Raw genomic sequence first — 16,545 nt, 5'->3', positions numbered from 1 at the left:
CTGACAAGACAGAGGTCCTGAGAGCAGAAGTTGACTGCATGAACTTATCATTCCCTTTTTCCCCTCAGGACAGATTCGCCTAACAACAAAGCAAATAGCTACACCATGAATGTATGGGGGTTTCATCCTGTTAAGTGTAAATCAACACTCTTCACACAAGATTTTCAACCCAAGATTTCACACATTGGTGAAACGAGATCTGGAAGTACACACACCACTGAACTGAACAAAAGCCAGGATGATTCATGGAGATGTTCTGTGCTTAATCAAGGTTTCATGAAGGAAACTTTTTAGATACTCCAGTCAGTGCTGAGCAAACAGAGAACCGGAATGGGAGACTGACAGAGTTTCCAATCTAGAGGCTGACAATCCAGTTTTGCAAAAGTAAATTGGAGGGGTGTGGGGGGAGAAACCCCACACCAAAAACCCAACACAAAACTAAAATGTTTTGAATTTTACTCTACTATATAATGAAACCGATCTTGGGATTGTTTTGTTGTCACCTAGAAGATCAGTTCTAAACATTTTATGAATTTCTTGGAAATGGGACACGTAACTGTTTTTTTTTTTTTTTGTACCAGTTCAGTGCTACCCACAGCAGCACTGCTAGCTCAAGTTACTTTTAAATCTCGTTCTCTGACTAACCCTCCTCTCTCTATGGCAGGTGCTTTCCTTATTGGAAGATGTACAAACACAGTGGGCTGGATGACTTAATTTTGTAAAGAGAACTCACCCATAGCACCCCTTTATCTGCCCCTCCAGCCCCTGCCAAGCTCTGGTCAAGGGTTGGACTATTTCCTGGTCACATGAACCGCTTGATGCTGTGCAGGCTGGCCCAGCTCCAACAAGCAGGGTGGACAGGGCCACATCTAGCCCCCTCAGACTGGAGGCATGAAGGTGCTGTGGGAGCGAGGGGTTTCATTCCTCAGGGGTAAGGGACCCTCCTGCAGTTCCAGTGATGAGACTGTCCCCACAAAAGCTAAGCAGTCTTCTAGCTCTCCATGCTCCAGACAAAGACGAGGCGCTACACGTGTGCATTGACATAGCACAAGCATACTCTGTTGACAAGTCTGGAGGGGCCCAGGGGAGCTGGGTGGGGAGCCAGGTATCCCTCTGCCCAGGCTGGAGCACACTGAGCAAGTGTCCAGGTTCAAGGCTCCAAAGCACAGGTGCAAAATGAATTTTAATGCAGAAATAGGTTTTGAGGCCACTGGATCATAGTCCTTCTATATATCTTTTCTGGACTTGAAAGCTAGTTTAACTGCCAAAGCAGCATCTCCAGAACTGGCTCTTTAGGCCAGACCCAAAGCCTTCACAGTGACCCCAAGAGCCCCCAAACACCAAAGGCCTTAATCTGGGGCCTAATTATCTTTTGTTTCCAGTTTAAGTGTGGATATCAGACCACTGAGAAAAGGCTTCAGAACAAAATCACCAGTGTACAATTTACAGGAAAGAGGCATGAGATAGCTGACATAAGTTTTATTCTGGCACTGAATTAATGTAAACTTCAGCTGCAATGACAGGCAAACAAACACTAGTACTAAGCTTAAGAGAAGCGTCCTCACCAGTCCTGCACGGTTTGATTTATTAGCATGACTAAGAAATATGATGCAACAGAGATAAGCTCAAACCAAATCCAGGATTTGAACCTCTTCCCACATGAGGTTTCTTAGTTTAGGTCTGAAGATTCATCCCAGCCACAAAAAGCTATCAACATAGTTTTTCTCTGCAAAAGCAATCTTTCTGATGGAGCCTGAATAGCATTACTAACCAGTATGACAACACGGCTTAACACAAACTCAGCCTGTCCTACTTAAAGTCAAAGCCCCCCTTTGCCTTTCCCCTTCAAGGGACACAATCTTAGGTTCTCTGCTGACAGAGATTGGCTGTTGTCCTACTTAGCTTATAAAGAGAATATTTAGCAGACTGAAAGTATCTTGGGAGACAGAAATTCAGAGTAAACAAAGTCGTCCTTTTATAAAATGAAACAAGAGTCCAAAAAGAGGGGCAATAGGTTAGTATATGCATCACACAAAATTCACCAAGTGAAATAAATAACACTTTAATCAAGCTAACCAGTTCAATAAACATTTCCACCAAAGGCAAAAGGGCATAAGCCAAAGCAGATAGGATTCACAGGAACACAGTAGGCCCAAGCTAGCCAAATCCTGGCTTCCTAGCAGAGGCTGCCCACCACACATAGCAGCTGCATCCTCCTGTCCTGAACTTGCCTAAAGGGCTGGCTGCTACCAAGAGGGGCAGTCCCTGTTGGGTGTAGTAGACATGCAGCTGCATGAGGAGTTGGCCCAGCTCATTGATGAGATCCAGAACTAAACCACCAAAATAAATGACCTTTTTTTTTTTTTTTAAGTACTTTTCCATCTCCCCCTGTGGTTGACTGCACAAAGTGGGGTCAGTGTGCTGTGAGGAAATCGGGGTGGGGGGGGGGCAGGGCTGGACTGCCCTTTTCACAGCCAACCCACAGCCCTGGGGAGTGTGTTTAGAGTAATGTACATATGAAGCTGAAACACCTACAAGTATGAGGAACAGAGGCTGAGTGAAAAGCAAACCAGCTGATATGAAGCAGAATACAAGTGACAGGACAAACAAGTAAAATGATTGAGCCTAATGGTTAGGACAAAGAAAAAGAGACCAGAGTCTGAGTTTTTTCTCCAACACTGTAAATAGCCTATAGACACATAACTGATGGAGCAATCCTGCTCACATTCACTCTTTCCATTGCATAAGGAAACTAAATCACCAGGGGATCCACCACCTAAATTAAGTGCAGGAAAGGGCAGTGGATTTGATGGAACTTCTGTGGAGTCCAACATACCCTTTGGGTGCAGTGCTCTTAGTAGGTGTGATTTTTATAGGTATTTGCAAGAGTCAAGGGACATTTTAATAATAAATATATTTTTCTTGAAATCCAATATTGCTTGACCACAGGTAGTCTGCAAATATACTTTTAATATTTAACTCACAGCTGGAAAAAAAGACCAGAAATCAAATTTTTCCACTCCTGGATTTGTGCCCTAGCCACTGAATTGTAGGACCACATCTCACCTAATGAATATTTCTGTATTGAAAGCAAGGTGGAAAAGTTTCATAAGTAGGGAGCCAGAGACCACCAGCCCAGAACAACACACAGGTTTATGGCTCTAACACTCTCTTGTGAAACAAAAGATGCAAATTCAGAACTTGGCTCTTCATATCTGGGTAACACCTCTAGCCAAAGCCTAGAAAGAATAAGAAAGGGGTAAGGAGGGAACATATCAATATAGTCCCCTGCATGTCTTTTAAGTGGTCCTGATCATCTGTATGTAACCTGAAGACACCTGGGCTTTCAGGAGCAACTTGTCAAGGAACACCTCACTTCTGGATCCCTGGACAGCTTGGGCAGCTAACTAATCAACACTGTCAAAACTAAAGCCACAACAAGCAACAGATCTCAATGCATTTAGTGAGTATTACTGGAAAAAACCTGAGCCTGCACAGATCAGAGACTTAGGACTGCAAGGATATAGCTCAGAGGTGAGGGTTCCCACAGGATCATCCCAAGCACTTCACAGCTGTGGCCCAGCATACATCCCTTGAGATCCAGTTCTCTTCCTGCACAATTAAAGTGATGCTGACTGCAAGTGCACCTTATAGGAATGGCCATATCAACCTTTCTGTTCTTATCTAGTGGAATGCATTGCATGAGACATTGGGCATGTTTTCACATTGAAGGAAAGTTACCAGACCAGCTTAATTTAAGACGATATTTATTTCAGAATGCTGTTTACTAATCAGAGTGAGCTGAACCAGCCGGGAATCTAGCTGTATGTTATGCATTAAAAAAAAAATACACAGTGGCTTTTGAACAGGACAGTTTGAAAATGCTTATGAGCATGACTGCTGCTTTAACAGTGCTCTTGGATACAGCAGGTTATAACCTCACTAAATATAATGTATTTAATGATGCTAATTTCATCCAGTACAGAAGGGAAACTCTGTCTAGCTATATTCACAACTTCCTTCTGAGTTTCAGTAAACCACACCTCTAATTACCTGAAATGTTCATAGGGAAGGAAATAGCCTATTGAGTTGTTTCTTGTCTATGAAAATGCTTAGCTGTTGATTCACACAGAATAGCAGGATTTTAAAAGGACATTTTCTTATAGCAATACCAGTTTAAAGCTGTTTTAAGTACAATTTAATCTCAGACCTAATTCCTATGAAGATTTAATTCTGCAGTAGTTCAATATAGTAAATATTTTTCTACCTCCCTCCATTTCTCAAGGTCTGTCACTTGGTAGAAAATACAGTCTTCAGACAAATCTTGGAAGCACACTGTAAAATTAACACTCATACAGCCATAAGCAAACAAACCACGGGCAATGAAAGGTCTCCACTCCACTCACATCCTGGTGACAAGGCACTATAGATATCCACATCACCCATAACACTAACTGCCCATAACAAATGCTGCATTTTGCAACTCATATTCTGCAAGTTGAATTGTCTGTCCAGTTTTAGCCTACTTAGAAAAGCCATGTAGATCAACATGCTGATATCCATAAAAAATTCTGACTTTAAAAACACACTGTCCCATTCAATATACCTATCAGTATGCACTGGGGGAAATACATCAGTTTGTAAAAAAATCATTAGCTTTTGTTTCTCAGGAGCCTTCTTTAGTTTTTCAAGAGCACAGTGAGAAAGTAATAATTTACAAATCGCAGTATACTTTAAATACTCTAAGTATCAATACACAAGGCAGTTACGATATGTTCATCATGTCTGTGATACATACGGAAGAGTAACTTTATCAAGGCAGCCCAAGACAGCCTCCCCGGCTGCGGTGTTCCCATTTACTCTCACCGACGTCCCACACTGCTATATCGGGGTGTGCCACGAGTTACAGAGCCTGATGGAAATCGGCTGTGGTTCTGCTGGAAATATAAAGCCCAACTTCACATTTTCATTGAGGACTAGGCAGGGAAAGCAAACTGCCGCGGTGGTCCGAGGAGGGCCCGGACGCAGGGGACACCTCGGGAGGTTCGCTTGGCTCTGGGCTCCGCCGGCAGCCACCACCGCGGGGACTCGGGCTGCCCATGACCCCCGGGGCAGCTCTGCGGCTGGCCCGGAGCGCTGCTCGGCCTCCCCGGCGGTCCCTGCCTGCACCTGCCGCCCCGCCGCTGCCTGCGCCGCTCTCCACCGCCCCCTTCCCTTCAGGCAGCCGGCGGCAGGCAGCGCGCCCGCGGGGCCCGGATGGGTGCTCCGGTCCCACTTCCCGCTCCCACCGGCCCAGCTCCCCGGGCCCGGTACCTGCTGGGAGGGCGCTCAGCTCCTCCTGCGCCCGGTCGTGGCTGCTGCCGTCCGCCTCCTGCCCGCCGCTCCTGCGGCGCGATACTGCCCTGCCCTGCCCTGCCCCGGAGCTGCGCCCTGCCCCGCGGTTCCTGCCCGGCCACTAGCCGCCTCTCTCTCCCAGGCCTCTCCTCCCGCCCCGTGGCTGCCGGCCTCCGCCTGCCCCTCGCAGCCGGGCACTTGCCCGCATAGTCCCTTAGGTGCGGCCAGCAGCGTTTACTCACCCATCCCAGTCCCGAGGGACAGCTTCACCGTCGACTTGGGACTCAGCCGCCTCCCCAAAGCTACACACAGGGGCAGATTTATTTCCCACATAGGTGCCAGTAACTTTTCCTGGTCACTTGCTAGACTGTTACAGCGGCAAAGCCAGTGCCATCGGTGCCCCTTGCTTTGCTAGGAGCAATACCAGGCCTATATTTTAGAGAGGAAAAATGAATTTTTAATTTTTTACAATGTTCTTAGTAAATGGCATGTTCAGCTGGAATATGGGTCCCTGTCAAGTTAGGTTTTACACAGACACATGAGAGAGAGCCCCTGCCAGAGTGCATCGTCTGTAGGGGTAATTTATGGATCCCATGTGGTGGATTGGTTCAGAAACTTCATCAGGAAATCCTGGTTCAGAAATTTCCTTGCAGGAAGCAAAGTTTTGTGAGACTCAAGGTGTTCTCCTGGCCCTTTCCCATCCCCTCCTCGATTCCAGTTTCTGATAAAGAACTAGAAGTGTTAAAATACCCCAGGAGGCAAATATGGGTGAGATATTGGTGGATTCCCCATCCACCAAGACTACAGTTTTTCAATTACAGTATTTTTCCTTTTAAATTTAATAGTACCATGGACCTGCTGCTAACTAAAAATTTCATGCTTGCCATGATGCAGTATAACACAGCTACTTTGAGCTCCAGAGCCACTGTAAGGGGAGATGCTTTGCCAAAAGCACCAACTCGTAATATCTGAGCTAACAAAGCATTTCTGTTCATCTCTGCAGAGCCAGTCACACAGTGCTGGGGTATCACATAGCAAGGTGGCTCTGACTCCTGCTAATGGAGCTCATGAGATTATGTGTGGTCACTATTCTAAAGAAATACCAGTAACCTGATATGCTTCCAAAATTGTCTGAGTCCTCCTGGTGTGCACGTTAAGCAAGCATTTCAGGGTATCTTACTGAATTAATTTATGTGATTGAACATCTTTATCTTCACTGTTCGCAGAAGTCCGTCGCTTAACAGCCAATAATGTCCCTGTATGCAGCTTGCTGCTATCAAGTTACATCGGCATTTTCACGCTCAAGGGTTTTTCAGGCTCTTGAGTGACTTCCAGTCCTGCCTGAGTGGCTCTCCAGCAGTGCGGTAGCAGCCAGCCTCTGGGACTGCAGGTTGCCTCTCTGATGAAGGAAAGGACATTAAAAATGGTATTTTTGACAAGACAGTTAAAGGAAAAAGCATTTTGTAAGGCCAACTTCCTTCTTTCTCAAGGCGAGACTGCCCTCTGTAATTCGAGGGGGACTTTTCTCACATCACTGAGGCTCCTTTAATGGTTTGGGACACACCTTCCATTCTGCTTTCAGCCACTTGAAAGCTGGGGAGTTTGTTTCAGTAAGTGCAAAATACAGCTGTGCATGGTAAGGGGTATGACTAACTTGATCTAGTATGGAGGGGGAGAACATTAAGTATCAAACTTAAACAGGGGAAGTTTAGGGAGAAATTCTTCACTGTGATGGTGGTGAGGCACTAGAACAGGTTACCCATGGAAGTTGTGAATGCTTCATCCCTGGAAGTGTTCAAGGCCAGGTTGGACAGGGGCTGGTTGAGCAACTTGGTCTAGCGGGAGGAGTCCCTGCCTATGGCAGGGTAGTTGGAACTAAATGATCTTACAGTTATGATTCTGTTACTGTGCTGCAATTTTTTTAGCTGGGATGAGAAAAAACCCTCCACCATCCCATAGATTTTTGTCCCAAGCAAATCTAATCTGAATGAAATTAATTTACCACTGTTAGAATCATAGACTAGTTAGGGCTGGAAAGGACCTTCAGATCAAGTTCCAACCCCCTGCCATGGGCAGGGACAGCTCACACTAAACCATGTCACCCAAGGCCTCGTCCAACCTGGTTTTGAGCACTGCCAGGGATGGAGCATTCACAACCTCCCTGGGCAACCCGTTCCAGTGCCTCACTGGAGGTGAGACATAACCAGCTGTTAGGACCTAACAGGAAAGAATTTCTTCTTTATATCCAACCTAAACTTCCCCTGTTTATGTTTTAACCCATTACCCCTTGTCCTGTCACTACAGTCCCTAATGAAGAGTCCCTCCCCAGCATCCCTATAGGGCCCCTTCAGATACTGGAAGGCTGCTATGAGGTCTCCACGCAGCCTTCTCTTCTCCAGGCTGAACAGCCCCAACTTTCTCAGCCTGTCTTCATATGGGAGGTGCTCCAGTCCCCTGATCATCCTTGTGGCCCTCCTCTGGACTTGTGCCAGCAGTTCCATGTCCTTTTTATGGTGAGGACACCAGAACTGCACACAATACTCCAAGTGAGGTCTCACAAGAGCAGAGTAAAGGTGCAGGATCACCTCCTTCGACCTGCTGGTCACGCTCCTTTTGATGCAGCCCAGGATACGGTTGGCTTTCTGGGCTGCAAGCACACACTGCTGGCTCATGTTCATTTTCTCATCAACCAGCATCCCCAAGTCCTTCTCCACAGGGCTGCTCTGAATCTCTTCTCTGCCCAACCTGTAACTGTGCAACTGTTCTTTGCTTCCTAGACCTCTCTGTCAGCTGCAAATACTGTCTTCATTCCCTACCAGCCTCCTGGCAGCATAGGGTGCCCCAGGTTGTGCTCTAGTATTTGTAAGCTTTCTGCAGCTAAACCTCGCTTGAGAAGCCTGGTGATGTTCCTATGCCTCACCGATGCCTGCTCTTGGCCTCTCTCCTCTGTGTCCACACCAGAGTGTCACTACAGCCACTCATCCTCATTAGTTCTGATGCTCTGCAGCTGCTCTTGTCTCCTCATGCTGCCTCCACCCAGGGCACCCTCAGTACTAAGACCAAGCTAATAAACTGGCCTGGTTTTGGCTGGCTGTGCCAAACCACAGCACTGAGCTCCAGAAATGCAGGGCTGAGCCACTTGAGTAGGCCCATGCAGAGCCAACAGAGGAGAATTTATTAGTCTGGGTTATGCTTCACGTCTCATATCCCCCAGCAAGGTCTTGTCTCATCTGTTTTGAACCTCTGCACAGCACACTTTTTCACTTGCTGCTGAGGTTGTTTATGCTATTGGATTACAACTTCCCAGTGTTTTTCTCAGTGAAAGAAGAGTAGCCAGAAGAGGAGGCTGTAGGAAGTAGCTACAAGCAGGAGTGCATGTTATTGTCCTTGGGTCTCAAACCTTTAGGAAGCAAAATAATGATACAATAAAACCCCCATGTCTAAATATAGATACAAATGTTCTTGAGTAATCCTTTTTATCTACAAAAGCTTTCAAACAGACTAAGACCCTTTTCTTCACTTTGTGCAAATACTCCAGTCAACAAAGTTTTAAGCAGGAATGCTGACAGAGGCTGCAGCTTTGCATCAATCAATCCTGAATTCTCCCTCACAATCATTTGCATCAGAACCCTGATCCCAGCACTCGTGCACATGTATTGGGTCATACCAACCCCCATGTTAAAAGATCTAGCAGCTCAGAGAGGTTGAATCATGTTTGCAGAGAGCATGCTGTAATCTTTCAAGCAAAAAAGTGGAAAACATCATTGCTTAGTAGTTCCTGCCTAGTTTGCAGATCACATGCAATTAAGCCATCACTTGCAAATAGCTTCCCCAGCTCTGGAATCCTTCGTAGCAAGCAAGCATCTAAAATTACTGCTTGTGAAATACTTTAATTTTCAGAAACTAACATGAAGTGATGTACTTACCATCAGAGCTAGAATCCAGTGTGTACTGCAATAGCCAAGTGATGAGCTCAGCTGTTAGGACCTAAAAGCAGGGCGTTATCGGGACAAGTCCAGCACACAGCATATAACATCTTACGGCCAAATTCCATGTATAGGCACTAAATTAAGTTTTCTGATACAGAGTTTTTTTGCAAGAGAAAAAAGGAGTTTGCAACTTAGATGTATGTGAAATAGCAGAGTCCTTTTCAGCTGAAGTCTCTAAGTGGTTAATACACCTTTGTAATAAACAACTTCTGCAGCCAGAGGCTTTTACAACCATTAAAGTTTTTGCAGCAGTAATCTTTATCCCCTGAGGTTTTACTGGGAGAAACATGAAACTGTTTCCTCATCCTTCCTGTGCTACTCTCAGCTGGAGCCTGGCTTTTTCCATTCCCATCATAACCTTTGAGTTAAGCAGACACCTTCCCTCTTCTGCCACAGATGCTGGGTGGGGTCCACACACTTCATTATAGAAAGCTGCTGTAATTCAATCTGTGACTGTTATTTCTTGTTTTCTCCTTTTTTCAAATGCATGTTCAACGTCACGCTCTCCTGACATAACCACTGTAATTCTGTCCTCCATCTGCAGCTGCAGCCAGTTACCTCCTCCCAAAGCACTGAGAACAACTTTGTTGCACAACATCTTTTGAAAACGTTGCTACAATGCCTAGAGGTGCAATCGCACGGAGAAACTTTCTTGTCCAAATTAGACCCTGTCTTTACCTCGTCTAGATTTGATGTACTGTGAATTTGAAAAGATATCTGCTGGCTTGTTGCCTTGCCTTATCCTATAAAGCAGATTTTCTTTGTACAGACACACATCATTAATACATTCTGATAATAAAGCTAAGGAAGGCTTATCCTTCATGCACCAGAACACATTGGTTCTGTCTCTCTACAGCCAATCCCATATCTGTGTGGGCTGCAGCAATTGCTTCTGAACTACACAGCAGTCTTCAAACTTCAACCTGGCTAGTTTGCCAGCCCCAAACTAGCCTAAGGCAAGTTGAGGTTCCTGGGTAGACAACCACTGAGGCACAGGGGTGCTGTGCTGGACCTGGAGTGGACTTTTCAGGCCATCAGCTTCAGCCTGGGCTGACAAGCAGAAGTGACTGTGGGTGCATATTTATGCAGGAGAAAATGGTTCAGCTTCGTCCTCAGGCTGCATTTCTTGCTGCTGCTACTGTCTAGGAATCCAAGATGATGCATCCAGTAAACTCAAGGGACATTATAAACTTTCACATACAGTTTACAAAGGATGAAATAGATCCAAGACATGCTCCTTGAAGTGTTTTCCAGTTGCATCCTTTTCTTGAGTGTTCATTAAGAGCCAGCTGCTCTTAATGACCAGCAAAGTTTTGCGAGGACATTGTCACACCTTCTGAAAAAAAGATAATAAGACTAAACTTTATCACCATCCTGACACCTTCAGATATTTTCTAGAGCTTTCATTCTTGCAAAATTGTGGGTATATGTGCTATCCCTGCTATAAAATAAGCACACTCCAGGCAAAAATCACTTGGCATATCGAATCTGTCATTTGGATCCAAACAATTCCAGTATTTTCTATTTGATTTGGTGCTTTAAGCCAATATATTTAGTGTTTGTCTGGATACAGTTTGCTGTTTGAAAACTGCATTTTCTGGGTAAAGGATAAAAAAGAAAGGAAGAATGTTACCTGTTGCTGATTTCAGGAAAGATTTGAAATCTGAGATATCTTCGAGTTTCTGTCCACCTCTCAGTGCAGTAGTTGAACTCACTTCAAGAACTGGACTCACTTCAAGAACTGGATTTCGAATTGTTCCCAAACCTTCATTGCTGGGGGGGGGGGAAACCCAAAACCCACACCCAGCAACCCTCCCCCCCCCCCCCAAGAACAAACACACAACCCCACCCCCAAAACCACCAAAACCCCCAAACAAAACAGGAAAGACCTGTTTCAGGAAAGACTGTTGTATCACTGAAAAAGTCCCCATGGAGCACCTCTGAAGTAATATTTATTATAAATAATTTCCATAGTGTCACATTAACAAATATAAAAGGTCATGAACTCCGGTATTTGAAGCAAATGTATTTGGCTGCTGGGATCTGGCAGAATCTCCTCCTGTGGGATAGATTGTATGCACAGACCTTTATTGAAGAATAATACTAAGAATGAATTATGAAATATTAGTGTAACCTAGTAAGAAATTATTGTATTTTACAAGTCAGAGACATAATAAATCTCACAGAATTATTTTAGTACATCTGATTAAAAAACACATGAAAGAATGATAGTTGTGTCCAGCTAGAAGTGGAAATCTGTGTGGTTTAGGCACTGCAGTTGAAACGGGCTGGAAACACAAGTTCCAAATGTAGGCATTTAAATGCACATGTGTATTTTGCTATGGCCCTGCTGTATGAAGGGATTGAGGAGGGAACTGAAAGGGAACCTCTGCAGGTGGGGAAGCCAAGGGCTGAGGGGCAAGACAGGCCACCCCTATGCACCCCCATTCACCCCCAGCCAGGGAGCAGGGCAGCTGGGCAGCCCCAGCCTCGGGCATCAGACATCTCTGTGAGGATGGGGATGGGATAGGGATGGGCAGGACATCAGAGCTGTGGGGAGCTGGAAACCATCACTCCTACAATTTGTGTCTTTCTCCCCTCTCTTGTCCAGGCCAGCGAAAATCTCATAGGAGAAGCCCTTTCCCAATACCTGGGGGATGCTTCCTGGGCTGTTTGTGAAGCCCCTTCACCCCAGAAGGTGCTCTCCCACTATGCTGGAACGATGCCATCTCCTGGGGTGCCTCTGAGTGTCTCCTCAAACACTGTTCCAGTCTCGCTTGTGACACTGCCCAGAAATGCATCTTTCAAGGTGGAACTGATGATGAGGGGCAGCTCTCCAGGTCCTCCCAGTCTCCCCAGGGCCTGGGTGCCTGCCTGCCAGCCCAAGCAATAGGCAGAGTAGGCAGCTGGCCCAGGGACAAGACACGTCCAAATTCCTGCCTGGCCCCTTTCTTACCCCTGCTTTGATGGGACCACAGGACCTGGTGCTGCTGACCTGCCCTGTGTTTTCACACCATTGTCTCTCTGGGGTCTGCTTATGGCCTCAGAGCTGGAGTCTCTCCCAACAAAAGACACAAAAGATACAGGCCTGCCCAAGGATGAGCAGATGTTCCTCTCCCTGGAACACAGAGGCCAGTCAGGTGTCACTGTGCACAGAGCAAGGGCAACAAGCAAAAAATCCTTCCTGAAAGGGACCAAGTCAAGAAACAGCCCCAACTTGTGAAGCACAAAAATAGTTTATTGTTTCCCATTGTAAACCTCTGTTTTTTCTTCTTCTATGATGAAAGCAAACTTCATTTACCTTGCTTAAAGGGGGTGAGGGCAGAAAGTCATTCCAGAAATCACAACACGTTAAGGCCTGCCACCCCTGTGAAAATGAGGGAGCCAGGAAGAACATCTATGCAGCCCAGTGACCTGTTGCCCATAGAAGCTGGAATGCTGATTTTCCATCTGAAATTGCTCAGTTCAAAACAAGAGAACATGCTGACCCTCTAGCTGGACCTTTGGGCACATCCCTTGGGAAAAGGCAAGGAGGCAAAAACAGGCCAGTCTGGCTTGGTGTTTAAAGCCATTAAAAAATAGCAAAAACTAGAAACAGAGGTTGCTAGCCTAAATTTAACTCTTTAACAAAGCTGCAGTATGTTTGGCTCTGTTCCCTGGCAAACACACAATATACAGCACTCTCAAGGTACACGAAACAAGTCAATGCCAACCTGCTGCCCTCCCTCCCAGCCTTCATTTTGCAGGGCTGCCAGCAGCATTGGCTGCTCCACACCAGTGCACCCAGAGTCACTGGAAAGTAAATGTGCTGGGGTCACAACCCTTGGGAATAACGCTAGGGATTTTACAGCAGGAATAAGGATGTACTGTCACCCCAAAGCAGAGCATTGTGCATATTTAACTCATGTTTGGTTATACACATAATTATCCAGAGAGGAGAGAACATGCAACCCTTCGGAGGCTGCTCGGCTGAACAGACTATGGTGGGTTACTATCTTGGTACAACTTGATCATACAACTTGATTCACTTGAGCTGAATGGTGCAGGTGTCACAAACCTGTACGTTAACAGAAAGTTTAAAAGCTGCACACTGCAGGATATTTATTCTCAAAGGTATTTTCTTGGCAGATTATTTTCAAGAATCCTGAGTCAGCAGTAATAACTGTAGGTACAAATATTTGTTTGCACGACACGGTAGCTATGCCATGTTATTTACCTGTACTCCCCAAGCCAAAAAGTTTGTATATATATATGACTAAAGCTGGCCTTCCATGGCAAGCAAATATCCACTCCCCTCAAGTGTTTTCAGCTTAACTCTTAGGTCCATAAGAACTAGATCATGTGGTAGCAAGAAATTCAAGGGTGACGGGTTAATCATTGCACTGCAGCTCGGGGATTAACTTCATGCTAAAACCACGTGCGTGTGTATCCAAGTGACATAATGAAAAATGTGATGGGAGACGGAAGGGGCACTCATTCAAGCAAGCAAGGATTTATTGAACTAGTTCTTCAAGATCTTAGAAAAACTAACTGAACATTTCTCAGCCAGTGCTGTGGCTGCTCCCTCACTGATGTGGCTATCCCATAATTAACAAGGATTTTCATTAGCAGGCAGACAGAGACTGTTTTTATGTACTGGATTTTAGGGGTCCATGGTGATCATACTGTACTGGTATGGTGTCTGAACTGTGCAAAAGCCCAGGAAGGGAGAAATAAAGCAGTCCACAAAGAGAAAAAATGGAAATGCAGAGGGCCATTGAAGATCAGCAATTACCTGCCATTCAGGACAGTCCTTATGATCAGTGCCACAGACTATGAAGCCTTGCATCAGTGTGAAAGAGCCAAGTTCATGCATGCTGTCCTAATAAGTTACTGGTATGAGAAAATAGTTCCCACTTCTTGGAAAAAATATGAAAGATTCATTTTTTCCATTGCTTATGTGGCTATGTGCAAACTGACACGGAGGACAGTTTAACAGCATTCAGCAACACCTGCAGGCCCAATGAGTAACTGGTGCCACCAAAAACAGAGCAGGGAGAGGGAGGCAGGAGTTCTGATACACAGAATACAGCCCGTGGGACTTCTCAAGGAAACACGATTCATAGCTCACCCTTAAGGAAGTGCAGTAGGAGGTTAAATCCCTGCAGGATATCAGTTCTACAGCCCAGCCAAACTCCATCTCTCCAGCAGCAGTGACTTTAACCAGCTGGCTGGACAGCACTGGCAGAAGAGAAAGTACAACCTCCACGCTTGTGAGTCAGCTCTGGAGATACTGTTGACTTATTTGCAGAGCTCTTGCTGAACAGGGACCCTTGGCTGGGAAGATACTGTAAGAGCAAATTGGTCTTACATTGTGAAAAGAGCAACAAAAGGGAAGGAGGGTCACACTCTCCACTCCCATGTGCAACCCCATCTAAGACAAACATGACAGCATATATAATAAGAACAACCTGAAAAGTGGACTGCTAGCATCTAGAGAAAGAAGAATGCAGTGGCTCAGGTCTGGAAACCTGAGATGAGGCTACTTGAGCTGTATGTCAACAGCTAAATCTGAGCCATTTTGTTTCCTAAAGTGTTTATTTTCCACCAAATTGAGTGGGAAGCCCAGCCATTCGGTGGCTTCAGGCCACTTGTACCAAAGCATCCCAATGGAGAATGAAGAACCAAAAGTGCTTGATCATGGACCACAGACCTGTTTTCTCATTTATTTTTTTTTTTAGCAGTTTTAGACAGTTGTTTGCTTCTCCTGAAACTTTGCAGCCCAGCATTCCTGCACGTGGCCTCTCCTATTCTGGTTCACACGTGTGCCCATTTCAGTGTCAGGAGTAATGCATTTGCAGTGTAGTGGAAGGAACTGACATGTCCTCATGATACTGTAAATGAGCAGCAGCAGTTCCTTTGAGTCCGAAACAGCTATAAAGATCTTTATCGGCTCTCTGAGTGGCTTGTAAATCATTACAAACCCAGTGAATGGCGTATTACCTACCTCACTTCTGCAGCGAGTTATTTGAGTGATGGAATGTGAGAGAGCAACAGTGTGACTTAAGTTCATTCACTTCCCATAAAGCAAAACAGCACCAGGCTTGGCTGCCCTTGCAGTTCACTGAAAAAAGAACATTCCACCTTCAGCCACAGAACCAACCAACAACAGCCAAACGCCATTAGGCATGGGCCATTTAGTATGGTACGGGTGGAAAAGCCTTTCTTGTACTCAAATCACAAGCTATGTAGTGCAGGTGGGAGTGAGAATTAGCTGCTAGTTAATGATTTATGAATGAGGAAACCGGTTCAGTCTATTTTGTATTAACACTACTTGTTAAGGAGACAAGTTTATTTTGCAGAGCTAAGCCAAATTCTGCCCATAGCCTCACGTTCCATGTACAAACCCCTGCCTTCAGTGATCCATGTTGTACCTCTAAGATCCAGGGCAACTGGGAGAGGAGAGTGGCACCACATCAGGATGGGAGGAGAGCTCATCTCCTAGGATCCTCCAGGAATGCCTCCAAGGCTGCAGCATGCAGCTTTATAAACCCCCCCATACATCCTACTCCAAACACATGCTGGGCAAAGCATGGCTGGTGCTTGGAGGAATGAGGCAAGGGAGCCATCCCCACCGTCAAAAGCAATGACCTGCTACAAACCTTTGGTGAGTTGCAGGGGAAAGAAATACCTCAGATACGTCAAGCTCCTGGTACGGATAAAGTAGTATTACACAAAATGTTACTTTGAGCCTTATGATGTATAAATGCAGAAGGAAATGAAGGTAAAATACACACACACACCTCCGAGTATGGGCAAGTTTACAACAAAAACTTTCAAAGAAAATTAGCTTCCTGAGAATTCCTTGTATTTTGCTTTTAAGTTTCCTCTGCCACTGTATGTATGTATCTTACTAGTGTTCATGACCAATAGATGTACCAGTATCACCGATCCTCATTCAGCTTGTTTTGTGAAGAGGTTATATGCTTCTGGCATAAATGCTTATAGTGATCCTATATGATCACCATTAAACCAGGCAACGATCAAAATAAACTAGAATTCAATTATGATTTTTGTTAGCAATGTTTTTTTTTTATTTTAAAAAAAGCTTTAAAATAGTCCCTACTGGCATATTCAATGTAAATTGTTCACAAGTTGCAAAACAATACTAGAATTAAAAGCTCATTTTCTGCTACAAATGAAGTAATGCATATTGGTTAAGGGGGCAGGATGAGGGACATCG

General features: G+C 45.2%; 1 protein-coding gene across 5 annotated transcripts in view; it reads right to left on the bottom strand.

Annotated features, from left to right (window-relative positions):
* TC2N (tandem C2 domains, nuclear) overlaps nt 1-9,860 on the bottom strand; it is a 36,009-nt gene extending 26,149 nt beyond the window's left edge. For 2 of the 5 annotated variants that reach the window (XM_061359904.1, XM_061359907.1), the window contains exon 1: nt 5,314-5,471. The gene's annotated coding sequence lies outside the window, so the exon portion shown is untranslated. Of the gene's footprint in view, nt 1-5,313; nt 5,472-9,260 lie in introns of those variants that run through there. The other 3 variants (XM_061359909.1, XM_061359910.1, XM_061359905.1) reach the window with 2 other exon arrangements.
* Between the last annotated feature and the right edge of the window lie 6,685 nt (nt 9,861-16,545).

Source organism: Neopsephotus bourkii, unplaced genomic scaffold (genome assembly GCF_033783945.1).
Source record: "Neopsephotus bourkii isolate Nb327-2 ecotype Australia unplaced genomic scaffold, CSIRO-AGI_Nbou_v1 NB_998, whole genome shotgun sequence".
Lineage (NCBI taxonomy): Eukaryota > Metazoa > Chordata > Aves > Psittaciformes > Psittacidae > Neopsephotus > Neopsephotus bourkii.
The sequence above is the reverse complement of the archived record's forward strand: the minus strand, read 5'-3'. Positions and strand labels throughout refer to the sequence as shown.